At 43.4% G+C, this 14,066-nt stretch overlaps 1 pseudogene; it reads right to left on the reverse strand.

The window, feature by feature from the left end:
- Positions 1-699: 699 nt before the first annotated feature.
- On the reverse strand, positions 700-1,533 carry LOC102121150 (uncharacterized; annotated as a pseudogene).
- Positions 1,534-14,066: the final 12,533 nt, after the last annotated feature.

A 14,066-nucleotide genomic window follows, 5' to 3' on the forward strand; every position in this document is an offset into this window, starting at 1 on the left:
GAGACAGGGTATGCCATATTGGCCAGGCTGGTCTTGAACTCCTGACCTCGTGATCTGCCTGCCTCAGCCTCCCAAAGTGCTGGGATTACAGGCGTGAACCACTGTGCCTGGCTAGAATTAATTAAAATTTTCATTTCATCTTATTAAAAAACAAAGATAAATTTACTTCTTTCCAATTTCAATATACATTATACTGACATACATACCGTATTATATGGTGAATTATATTGATTGAATTTCACATTTCAAACTAACACTGAGTTACTGTGAAAAACTCCATTGGATCATAATGTAGTATGTTTTTAATATATTTTAATACAATTTGCAAAAATTCTGTTTTAAAATTACAACTATGTTCCATAAACAAATATGTAAAAAAAAAAAAGTTTGTATTATTCAAGTGAAGATTATAGAGATCCTTTTTTAAGGTAATAAAACACTTTATTTTAAAAATTCAAATATGCTTCTAATGAAAACTCCTGTCCATTTATTAAGCACCCACAGAGTGCCAGGCACTGTACAAAATATTAGAAAGACTTGTTAGTGCTCTTTTAGAGCAAAAATCACTATTCCATGGCACTTTGCATGATGCTGACATTTTAGATCCATTGTCATAAAATGACCAAGATCTTCAAGACTTGCTCGAGAAATAAGTTTCCAATCCATAGTAGACACAGATCATGCAGGTTCATGCAGAAGTCAACTGGTGATGTCTGTCAACTGTTTCACTTCATGTCCTCTCCCTCTGAAACCTCCGCCTCCTCCTCCACCTCTGAAGCCCCCACCTCCGCCTCCTCCTCCACCTCTGAAGCCCCCACCTCCGCCTCCTCCTCCTCCTCTGAAGCCCCCACCTCCGCCTCCTCCTCCTCTGAAGACCCCACCTCCGCCTCCTCCTCCTCCTCTGAAGCCCCCACCTCCGCCTCCTCCTCCACCTCTGAAGCCCCCACCTCCGCCTCCTCTTCCTCCTCTAAAACCACCACTTCTGCCACCACCTCTGCCACCTCCCCTTCTTCGTCCTCGGCCTCCCCTGCCACCACATCTTGGAGGTCCTTTCTCACCTGGAGGTCGAGGTAAAAACCTCTGCAGTGGCAGCAGCTTATATGGGTCTACATAAAACTTCTATAGTTTCTTAAAGGATGACGCCTTCCCATTTTCTGACATTTTAACTGAAAAATAAAAATCTCTAAGTTGTCCAAATATTTCATCCACTTTTCCAATTTGTTCTTTCTTTTCTAAGTAAAAAGGAGCATTGAAATAAGGCACCTTATTTTCTTCTGTAGTACGTTTACAAACTATGTCATCTCCCCAGGGATGCAGGAACTCTCCTAATAAGACTACACGTTCTGGCGGTCCTTGGTCTTGGCCTCTGGTAAAGCCTCTGCGGCCACCCCCTCGTCCAAATCCTCCCCTGTCGCCACCTCTGATATTTCCGCCGCCTCCACCTCAGAAGCGGTTGCTGCTGCCACCGCGGTGGAAACCGCCACTTCCACCACCTGGATCAAAGCCTCCACGATCCCTGCCCTGAAAAGACATTCTCTCTCTTCCCGATCCCACATGCACCTCTGGCCCTGGTCTTGAACACACACCCCTAGAGATCTTGTTGAACATGTGCTTAATCTCAACTAGCTTTAAATTCAGGAGTAGCAACTCCATAGCAATTCCACTTATTTCTACTTTTATTAATCATACTGGTCACCTTGAAGAAGCCTCATTGCTATCATCCAGTTTAGACTGGAATGTCACAAATCTCTAGACTGAGTAGTATAATACTCACTATTCAAATAAAATCAAATTATTGTAATGTTATGACACCTCCAAAGACAAAAAGCAAACCCATGGATTTAGGTTAAGGTACAGAGACAAGTATTCCTCCTTACTATCTTTTAGGGCAGACATATCCCAGCCAGGATGATTGCAAAATGAAATGGAAACCGTATGGTAGAAGGGGACTTGGGACTCACACAGATTGGATTTTCATTCCAGCTCTTACATATGCAAGCTGCGTGACTCTGGGTAGATTGCATATTCTCTTAGAGTTTCAGTTTCCTCATCTGTACAATGGAGGTTAATGCTTACGTGTTATGGCTGACATGGGGATAAAAGAGAACCGGTACGGATGCACGGGCAGGGCCTGGTCCATACAGCAGCTGGCATCAACAAATGGAAGCCCCTTCCCATCTTGTCTTTGCTTGCACTACAAAATCCGGAATATGTGGGTATGAAAAGTAGTCTTATAAGAGACAGAATTGGAAACTTTTGCAAAAAGGGGTTGAAAGGATGTCACATCTTGTGGCATGAGGAGTTGTTGGCACACACTTGAGCTTTGTGCTGTGAGATATTCGTGGAACTTCAGTAGCTTTAAGAGAACAGTTTAGATGTCATCTTATTCACCTGCCATAGAACTTCCTCTTCTTTTCAAAGATTTCTGGACAATATCTTTTACAGCTCTTATAATGCACTTCTCTCCCTATTGTTTGGACTATTCTAAAAGATACAAAGTGGTATTTCACCAGCAGATGCTACTGCAGTTTATATGATGATTTCAAACTGAGAATCCCTTTAAGGTTATGCAGTAGGATTTTTTGGAAATAGGATGAAAGTACTTTAAGTCTAAAATCCTATGAAATAAGTTTACAGCATATAATTATTTGTTGCAATGTCTACCATACTGCAATGTCTATCATACTATCTTATATCCACATACATACTGATTTCCTAATACATATGTGTGAAAGTGAAAGTTATTGAGGGCAGAGACTGTGCCATATGTTCCCTGCACCCCTGGTGCCTATCTCAGCACATGATACACAGAAGATGCTCAATAAATACTTTACCTTAAAAAATGCCCGGGCCAGATGCAGTAGCTTAGGCCTGTAATCCAAGCACTTTGGGAGGCCAAGGTGGGCGGATCATGAGATCAGGAGATCGAGACCATCCTGGCTAACATGGTGAAACCCCATCTGTATTAAAAATACAAAAAATTAGTCAGGCATGGTGGCAGGTGCCTGTAATCCCAGCTACTCAGGGGCTGAGGCAGGAGAATCGCTTGAACCTGGGAGGCAGAGGTTGCAGTGAACCAAGATCGCACCACTGCACTCCAGCCTGGGCAACAAAGCGAGACTCTATCTCGAAAAAAAAATGCACTAAGAATAAATCATAGTAGACATAAAAATACGTATGAATCCAATCTACAGACATGATCAGAGCTCAAAATCCAGTCTTCAACATTTAAAACCATATCCATCTTTCAAGACCCATAGTGCAATGCAACATTTTCCCCTGGAACTCCTCTGATCCTCCCACAACCCCAGGATATAATCTTCCCCACTTTAGAGTTTCCACAGCACTTTGTACCTCTTCTCTTAAATCCCTTGTCACTCTCTGCCTTACGTTATAATCTGTCCAGTGACTTAGATATACATAAACTCCTGCCTGTTCCTTGTGTTGTCCTTAAGTGTCCCCCAGTGCCAACAGACTGTGGGTCCTCACCAAATGCTTGCTGAATTCTCTCACCCCTTTTTCAACAGCTAAGCTCTGAAATCTTAAAAGTAGACCAAAAGTTTATTTATTTATTTATTTAGAGACAGAGTCTCACTCTGTTGCCCAGGCTGGAGTGCAGTGACGCGATCTCGGCTCACAGCAACCTTCCTCTCCCGGGTTCAAGCGATTCTCCTGCCTCAGCCTCCTGGGTAGCTGGGATTACAGGTGCATGCCACCATGCCTGGCTAATTTTTTGTGTTTTCAGTAGAGACAGAGTTTCACCATGTTGGCCAGGCTGGTCTCAAACTCCTGAGCTCAGGTGGTCCGCCCACCTCAGCCTCCCAAAATGCTGGGATTACAGGGGTCAGCCATGGCGCCTGGCCACAGAAAGTTTTAAAGTAGCTTCAAAACCCATTTGCAAATAGGTGTATTCACAACAAGATGAAAACAAGAAAACATTGAGCTTCACATAATAGAAGGGCTCTGCCTGGATTTGCACGTGGGCCCCATCATTTGTTTGCTGTTGGGCCATGGTCAGGTTACCTAGCTGCTCTCTGCCTGCTACATAGGCTTGACGCCTGTGCATCCCTCATCTACAAAATGGGAACGATAAGAATAACTAACAATGAGAAGTGGAGAAAACATATGTAAAGGCCTTTGAAGAGAGCTCGTCAAAGCGCTGTTGTCCTCAATAATTGTCAGCTACCATTCAATAATCATAATCATAATCATAAAAATACATTGACTCAAAGAAAGATTCCTACTTCATATCCAGCTTCTCAAAAGAATATCAGACATTGGACCTGTGAAAGGAATGACACTGAGATGTAGTTTCACATTGCTAAGTTGTTTTTTTCTCTTTGCCATTCAATTTCTGTAGTCCCCACTTTAAGTTCATGGTCCACCTTTTTTCTTTCTCCTAAACTTTCTTCCCTTCTGGTAAGATTATCTCTGCCTTAAAAACGGCCCTTTTCATCCCCCTACCCCCTTACCCTTCCCAGAAGTTGGTTAATGGGCACAAAAATACAGTTAGATGGAAAGAACAGAAGAAGTTCTGGTGTTCAACAGCACAGGAGGGCAACGATCGTTAACAATAACTTATTATATATTTCAAAATGGCTAGAAGAAAGATTTGGAATGTTCCCAACACAAATAAATGATAAATATTTGAGGTAATGGATATGCAAATTATCCTGATTTGATCACTACACATTTTATGCATGTATCAAAATATCATGTGTACCCTAGAAATATGTACAATTGTCATGTATCAATGAAAACAAAAAAGGGCCTGTTTCTCTTTGCCTTCCTCCCCGAATTTCCTTCTGTCCCAGATATATGTTGTTCCTGGCACTCTCTGACCCCACGTTCAGCCAGCACTGAGCCAGCAGGAAGGATCTCACAGGTCATATCCTGAGGTCCAACCCTCCACCCCTTCAGGTAATAATCCTCCCGCTTTCAGTCATTCATGTCCATTGGCTCATAGATATTTTGAGTCTAGTGCCTTCCTACCAGCCCAGGCTGGTCTCAAACTCCTAAGCTCAAGCAATTCTCCCACCTCAGCCTTCCAGAGTGCTGGGATTATAGGCATGAGCCACTGTGGCTGGCCCCTTTGAAGCTTTGAAGCCAGGCATGGACTTATCCTCTCTATCCAAAGTCCTAGATGGCATCTTCTTCCAATAGAAGGCTGTTTCACCTACCTTGACAATCCGTTATTCAGTATAGCCACTTTCATCGATGATCTTAGCCAGATCTTCTGGATAACTTGCTGAAGCTTCTACATCAGAACTTGCAGCTTCATCTTGCGCTGTTGTATCATAGACGTGATTTCCTTCCTTAAACCTCATGAACCAACCTATGCTAACTTCAGACTTTTCTTCTGTAGCTTCCTCACCTCTCTCGGCCTTCATAAAATTGAAGAGAATTAGGGTCTTGCTATGGATTAGGCTTTGGCTTAAGGGAATGTTGTGGTTGGCTTGGTCTTCTCTCCAGACCACTTAAACTTTCTCCAGACCAGCAATAAGGCTTTGTTTTCTTTTTCTTTTTCTTTTTTTTTTTAATATTATAGACTTGGTTTATTGTAAAAGCAATTCAAGAATACCCAGTTAAAATCTGCTCCCAGTGCTACCCAATACAAGCAAGAAGCAGTTAAGCACTTTTACATTAGGAACAAGGACATAAAACAAGAGACCGCATCAAGCCTATGATTCAAACTCAAAAAGAGAAAGGACTCAGGTCTCTTTCCGGTCAGTACAGAGGGTATCACGAGATTAAATCTCTGTGCCAGGTATCATAGTACTGTTACAACACCGAGGTATAACTGGGCAAATTAAAGTCGAAGGGAAAAGAAGATCTCCCTACTCTTGTGGGTGTACTTAAGTGATTGAAATTCTAGAAACAACTGCCTTTAATGACAGCAATATATAAGACAAGTCTTAATTAAAGAGAAAGAAGCTTATAAAATTCTCTATCAAGGTCCCCCTAAATCTTCAAAGCCCCTCAAACTTCCTACCCTCCCCCTAAGCTAAGGCTACTCTGCTGGTATATAAGATGCAATCTTAATCTGTGGCTTACTGACAAATTACGGGCACTCCTTCCGAGTAGCTTTGATCTTCTGTACATTTAAAAAAAAAAAAAAATCCTGGTCGCTTGCAGTGGGTCACGTCTGTAATCCCAGAACTTTGGGAGGCCAAGGCACGAGGATCACCTGAGGTCAGGAGTATGAGACCAGCCTGGCCAACATGGCAAAACCCCATCTCTACTAAAAATACAAAAATTAGCCAGACATAGTGGCACGTGCCTGTAATCCCAACTATTCAGGGATTCTCCTGAGGCAGGAGAATCACTTGAACCTGGGAGCTGGGAGCTGCAGCGAGCCGAGATCACACCACTGCACTCCAGCCTGGGTAACAGAGCGAGATTCTGTCCAAAAAAAAAAAAAAAAAAAAAAAAAAATCCCAACCACATGCTATGTAATTCATAGACCCAATTTTGCATTCTAGGTAGAATTTCGTTATTACTCTAAAACTCCAGCTGCACAGTGGCCATTTCCCTCCCAGACTTAGTTCACGATTTAATCTTTCTGCTGTTTTCTTAATAAAAACCTTAGAGTCAATTATTACGAGTGATCGACCTATGAACTATTATACACAACACCGTGATTGCACTTTTTTGAGCACTGAAAGTATTTAAAATAAAACTTCTTACTTCCAACTTTTGCACTCCTCCAAAATGAAGGGCCAAAATACATAGATTTTGTAATTGGAGGGAAAAAAATCTATGCTCATTTTGTTCCTTTAAAAAATACTCCTTAGCTGGGAACGGTGGCTCATGCCTGTAATCCCAACACTCTGGGAGGCTGAGGCGGGAGGATCACCTGAGGTTGGGAGTTCAAGACCAGCCTGACCAACATGGAGAAACCCCATCTCTACTAAAAATACAAAATTAGCCAGGCACAGTGGCACATGCCTGTAATCCCAGCTACTTGTGAGGCTGAGGCAGGAGCATCACTTGAACCCAGGAGATGGAGGTTGCAGTGAGCTGAGATCACACCATTGCACTCCAGCCTGGGCAGCAAGAGTGAAACTCTGGGCCGGGCGCCGTGGCTCAAGCCTGTAATCCCAGCACTTTGGGAGGCCGAGACGGGCGGATCACAAGGTCAGGAGATCGAGACCATCCTGGCTGACACGGTGAAACCCCGTCTCTACTAAAAAATACAAAAAAAACTAGCCGGGCGAGGTGGCGAGCGCCTGTAGTCCCAGCTACTCGGGAGGCTGAGGCAGGAGAATGGCGGGAACCCGGGAGGCGGAGCTTGAGCTGAGATCCGGCCACCGCACTCCAGCCTGGGCGACAGAGCCAGACTCCATCTCAAAAAAAAAAAAAAAAAAAAAAAGAGTGAAACTCTGTCTCAAAAAAAAACAAACTCTATAGGCCAGGCGCGGTGGCTCACGTCTGTAATCCCAGCACTTTGGGAGGCTGAGGCAGACGGATCACGAGGTCAGGAGATCAAGACCATCCTGGCTAACACAGTGAAACTCCGTCTCTACGGAAAATTACAAAAAAATTAGCCGGATGTGGTGGCAGGCGCCTGTAGTCCCAGCAGCTTGTGAAGCTGAAGCAGGAGAATGGCGTGAACCTGGGAGGTGGAGCTTGCAGTGAGCCGAGATCCCGCCACTGCACTCCAGCCTGGGCAACACAGCAAGACTCTGTCTCAAAAAAAAAAAAAAAACTACAAGAATTAGCTGGGTGTAGTGGCACATGCCTGCAATCCCAGCTACTCAGGAGGCTGAGGCAGGAGAATTGCTTGAACCCAGGAGGCAGAGGTTGCAACGAGCCGAGATTGCACCACTGCACTCCAGCCTGGGCAACAGAGTGAGACTCCATCTCAAAATAAATAAATAAATAGTCTTTGGAAACCATTATTACTCCTGTAGGCACATAGGCACGTACTCTAGTTACATCATCTCTCCCTGTAAAAATAAAGGTATAATCATGATTATCTCTATTTATTTGCTAAATTCAACTACCCATACACATTTATTAATCTGATCATTTTCCAGCTAACTCATGATCTTATAGTATTCTCTCCAGGTGGAGAGAATTTTCAGCATATAGAAGTAGGGGCAAGTCTTATAAGTAAGAACGATCTTGAAGGCAATTTTTTTTTTTTTTTTTTTTTTTTTTTGAGGCGGAGTCTCGCTCTGTCGCCCAGGCTGGAGTGCAGTGGCGCCATCTCGGCTCACTGCAAGCTCCGCCTCCCGGGTTCCAGCCATTCTCCTGCCTCAGCCTCCCGAGTAGCTGGGACTACAGGCGCCGCCAGCACGCCCGGCTAATTTTTTTGTATTTTTAGTGGAGACAGGGTTTCATTGTGTTAGCCAGGATGGTCTCGATCTCCTGACCTCGTGATCCGCCCGTCTCGGCCTCCCAAAGTGCTGGGATTACAGGCTTGAGCCACCGCGCCCGGCCTTGAAGGCAATTTTTAAATCTAGTCTTTAACGTGTTCATCACAAATAAGAACGACAAACTAGAAGTAACTTCCAAAACTAAGGCAAAGGTAAACTTCCAAAACTAAATGAAGGTAAACCACTATAAAGCTTATTTCTGTCACGCACAGTATGAACCTACTCAGTGATTTCCAACCAAGACTTAAAAATTAGTCCAACGGAGTCCATGGGGGAAAATAAAGTCACTTCTGGTTTGCTCCTTTCCAATTCCTCAGATAATCAGATAATAACTATGGTGTGCCCAGAGGGCGTGGAGTACTCCCCCAGGCACTATCCATAGTAATTAGGGCTTTGTTTTCTTATCATGTGTTTTCACTGGAGTAGCACTTTCAATTTCCTTTGAGAACTTTTTCTCTGCATTTACAACTTGGCTAACTTTGGCACAAGAAGTATAGCTTTCAGCCTGTCTGGGTTTTCAGCATGGACTTCCTCATTAAGCCTAATCATTTCTTGCTTTTGACTGAAAGGGAAAGACATGTATCTCTTCCTTTAATTGGAACACTAAGAGGCCACTGTAGGATTACTCGTTGGCATAATTATAATATTGTTGAGTCTCAAGGAATAGGGAGGGCTAAGGAGAGAGAGAGATGGAGAAATGGCTGATCAGGAGAACAGTCAGAACACACACAACGTTTATCAATTAACTTTGCTACCGTATAGGGGCCTGGTTCATGGCACCCCAAAATAGTTACAACAGTTACATCAAAGATCACCTATCACAGATCACCAAAACACAGATAATAGTAATGGAAAAGTTTGAAGTAAGAATTACCAAAATGTGACACAGAGTCACAAAGTGAGCACGTGACGATAGAAACGTGGCACAGATAGACGCTCCACGCACAGTTGCCAAACTTTGGCACAGATAGACGCTCCAGGCATGGTTGCCAAACCTGACTTGTGAAAAACACAGTATCTGCAAAGTGTAATAACATGAGTTATGCCTGCACTCAAAAGAATGAAGGGACAGATCCAGGAAATGGAAGGAAGGACCGGTCCTTTCCAAGTACAACAATATCATTAGCATAATCTCGCTGGAGTCCTTCATCGACGAAGGCAAAAAGTATCCTCCACACATTTATATTAGAACCTACACTCCTGGTAAAGGGGTGGGGGGTTTTTTTTGAGACGGAGTCTCGCTCTGTCGCCCAGGCTGGAGTGCAGTGGCCGGATCTCGGCTCACTGCAAGCTCCCCCTCCCGGGTTCCCGCCATTCTCCTGCCTCAGTCTCCTGAGTAGCTGGGACTACAGGCGCCTGTCACCACACCTGGCTAATTTTTTTTTTTTTTGTATTTTTAGTAGAGACGGGGTTTCACCGTGTTAGCCAGGCTGATCTTGATCTCCTGACCTCGTGATCTGCCCACCTCAGCCTCCCAAAGTGCTGGGATTACAGGTGTGAGCCACCGCGGCTGGTTGGTTTGGGGGATTTTTTAAGGGGATGGCCCCTTTGTTCTTTCCTGTATTTTGATTTCTAAATTCCTTCCCCCACCCACACCCGATATGAAATTTTGCTCTTATTGCCCAGGCTGGAGTGCAGTGGCATGATCTTGGCTCACTGCAACCTCCACCTCCCAGGTTCAAGTGATTCTCCTGCCTCAGTCTCTCAAGTAGCTGGGACTATAGGCACCTGCCACCATGTCTAATTTTGTATTTTTAGTAGAGACAGGGTTTTACCATGTTGGTCAGGCTGGTCTTGAACTCCTGACCTCAGGTGATCTGCCCGCATCAGCCTCCCAGAGTGCTGGGATTACAGGCGTGAGCTACAGTGCTCGGCCTCTAAATTCCTTTTATGGAGCCCCATTTTCATGGCTAAAATGTCCTGAATTGACTGTGGCCTGTTGGGAGGTGGGATGGAGGAAGCTCCTTATGGAAAATGAGCAAGGAAGGGAAGCACACCGGAAGCAAGAAAGCGTCATCAATGTTTACATCAAACACTCCACGAAAAAGAGAAAGCACAAGTAGCCTGTTTTCATAACTGACCATCGGACTGCGGACTGCACCTGCATCTACCAGATTCTTCTGAACAGTCCCTATTTTAAATTTTTGACCTGATATTCCTGAACACAGTGCTACTGGGCAGACCTTTGTCCAGGTTTAAGCTTGAGAAAATAAGCTCTTCATCCAGCGGGAGGCCTGGTGAGGGTCATGATTCTGCCCTGGGGCATCTGCCGCTTCTGCCCTGGAGGTAAGTTGGCATCTGCTATTTACCTCCACACTTTAACAGCCAAGGACGGGCTGAGCACAGTGGTTCACACCTGTAACTCCGGCACTTTGAGAGGCCAAGGCAGGAGAATCACTTGAGGCCAGGAGTTCAAGACCAGCCTGGGCAGCATAGTGAGACCTTGTCTTTATAAAAACAAACAAAAAAACAAAATGGAGGATGGGTGGGTGGCAGGGAGCAGATTAACCTGGGAAACCATTAATCTGAGAGCTGGAAGGAACCTTAGACCAGCCCCTCATTAACAGATGAGACTCTCCCCTGGGACTATAGCCTAACGCAATGCATTGAGCTTCTCTAGAGATTTGAAAATAATCAATCCTGAAACCCCCAAGCATACTGCTACTGTTTGCTATCTAATGTTTTCTAAGCCAGGCGTGGTGGTTCACACCTGTAATCCCAGCACCTTGGGAGGCTGAGGTGAGCGGATCACCTGAGGTCAGGAGTTCAAGACCAGTCTAGCCTACATGGTGAAACCCCGTATCTACTAAAAATACAAAAAATTAGCCAGGCATGGTGGTGCACACCTGTAATCCCAGCTACTCAGGAGGCTGAGGCAGGAGAATCGTTTGAACCCGGGAGATGGAGGTTGTAGTGAGCTGAGATAGCGCCATTGCACTCCAGCCTGGGCTACAAAAGTGAAATTCTATCTCAAAATAATAATGATAATAATAATGTTTTCCACAAGCAAGGGGTTACTTTGTACTGCGAACTGGTGTGAAGGGATCCACCACGTGTAAGCTTTTGGAGCTGATTTTATTATCTGTGTTGTCCCCAGTTGTGAAGGGAAGATGGGACACCAAAATGGGGGCATTGGTGCCAGTGCCTCAGGTAAATAGGCATCTACAGATCTGAGAACAGACTGCTACCATTCGTTATAATCAATGCTACAATAACCTTGTAGGTTTGGTCCTCCTCTTCAGAAATTACAATGTCTTCCCTACAGTTATGCATAAACATCTTTTATGTACAAGTGTTGGGAATTTTAATCTCCAGATACAAGGCCATGGAAAAGGTTTTAAATATGCTACATATTATTCAGCAAACATTTATTAAACTGTCCGTGGGCCAACCACTGTTTTAGGCCTGTGGGACAGAAAGATCAATAAATACGAGGCCTTTGGCTAGAGAAACTCACAGTTCTTGGCCTGGAATGAACAACCAACAAATCATTGCAATTCTAGGTGATGTGCATTATAGTAGCATTATAACGATCTTTTCTTTTTTGTATTTTCCCCCAACTGACAATGGCTCAACAAAATGTAACTGGAGGTCACAGAGATCCAACATCTAAAACAATTCTTCTATGCTGCCTCTCCGGGTTCCCCTGCCAAGATGCAGGTACTCCAAGAAAGACAACGCCTTTATCAAATCCACTCTCTCTTACTTGAAGTCAGCCTGAGGTCGTAGGATGCAACTTTCCCCAGATAATTTTGCCCCATCCTTCATAAACCTTCAAATCTAGCCTGTGACAGGTTTCAAAGACAAAACAAAACAAACAAACAAAAAAACATTTTCCTGTTATTCACATTTTTAAAAACACCTGTGACTTCATCACTTTATTCTTTTTCCACCAGTGTAGAAACCACAAATTGGCTTTGAAAATAATATATAATTAATATCATCAAACATCAAAAATATCAGGCAGAAAAAATAACTTTGAAACTATAGAGTTTGTCTAAATAAGACATTTGAAAAGGCAAACTTTTAAAATATCCTAATAGAAAATTGTTCAAAATACGGTGAAGCAAACAGAAAAAAACTTAGCAACCAGTATCATGAAAAGAAAATAAATACAGTGAGCTGAGTTTTGGGTGTGTTTGTCATGAAAATGGAAAATGAGAAAGAGCCAGTATGCAGTGATCTGAATAAAATATGTTATTACTAACATATTTTAATAGTAAGCGAACTGAAATATATTCATCCATTCATCTACTTGATGACCAAAAGGAATAATGCTTTAGATTTGGGTAACTTTGGTTAAAAGGATGAAAAACCTTTTGAGCTATTTAAAAAGCAAGTAATTGGGCCAAGCGTGGTGGCTCATAATCCCAGCACTTTGGGAGGCCAAGGTAAGAGGATCACTTGAGCTCAAGTATTTGAGACCAGCTTGGGCAACGTAGTGAGCCCCCACCTCTACAAAAAAATTTTTAAATTAGCCAGGCATGGTGGCCACACCTGTAGTCCCAGCTACTTGGGAGACTGAGGTGGGAGCATCTCTTGAGCCCAGGACTTTGAGGCTGCGGTAAGCTATGGTTGCACCCCTACACTTCAGCCTGGGTGACAGAATGAGACCCTGTCTCAAAAAAAAAAAAAAAGTAACTGAAATTAAATGACAACAACTGTAGGATTAATTTAATTTAATTTGGAGTAATTTAGGAAAACATGTTTCCTAAAGAAATGATAACCAAAGAATGACAGACACTTCCTTAAACATCTAAAAAACTGCTGATGTCTTTGTTTAGATAGCTGTCACTGACAAAGGACTGAAAATGATGGCTTTTACTTTTATAAAAAATGCAAGACTTCGGGGTAAAGATGGCAAAATGAAGTTAAATAACAAGCTCCACCTCTCTTAACACCTAAAGACAGCAGAAAAACACAAGTCACCTGGAGTAACCAGACACAGAAACAGGTCAGGCTGTAAACTTCAGAAGGAGACTATGGTCAGCAAAAGAGAAAGAAAATGTTGGCAAGGCCCACCCAGGTGCCAGACCCACTCCCACCAAAGAAAAGAGGTCTGGAGCCACTGGGCAGTACACTACAGACAGTGTCTAGGGCCGCAAAGCCATAAGGACCTCCAAGGACATTTCAGATCTGAAAAAAATGCTATCCTACCAAAATAAAAAATATAAGAATAAAAATTAATTAAAATGTTAGGTCTGTACTATAAAAACCCTTTCAAAAATTTTATAGGAAAATTATATTTAGGCTGGGCGCAGTGACTTACACCTGTCATCCCAGCACTTTGGGAGGCCAAGGCAGCTGGATTGCTTGAGCCCAGAAGTTCCAGACCAGCCTGGGCAACATGGCGAAACCCCATCTCTACCAAAAACACAAAAATTAGCCGGGCATGGTGGCACACACCTGTAATCTCAGCTACTCAGGAGGCTGAGGCGCAAGAATTACTTGAACCCAGAGGCAGAAATCGCAGTGAGCTGGGATTGCACTACTACATTCTGATCTGGGTGACACAGCGAGACTGTCTCAAAAAAAAAGATTAGCATTGACTTCACTTTTACGGAAGTCATTTTTTTCTGTTAAATTCAAGTAAAATACAACCACCCAAGTAAAAAAAAACAAAAAAAAATCTTGTTGAATTAGCTCAACGGTAGAATGGAGATGATGAAGATGAGAATGGAAAAC

Source organism: Macaca fascicularis, chromosome 5, assembly GCF_037993035.2.
Source record: "Macaca fascicularis isolate 582-1 chromosome 5, T2T-MFA8v1.1".
Classification (NCBI taxonomy): domain Eukaryota; kingdom Metazoa; phylum Chordata; class Mammalia; order Primates; family Cercopithecidae; genus Macaca; species Macaca fascicularis.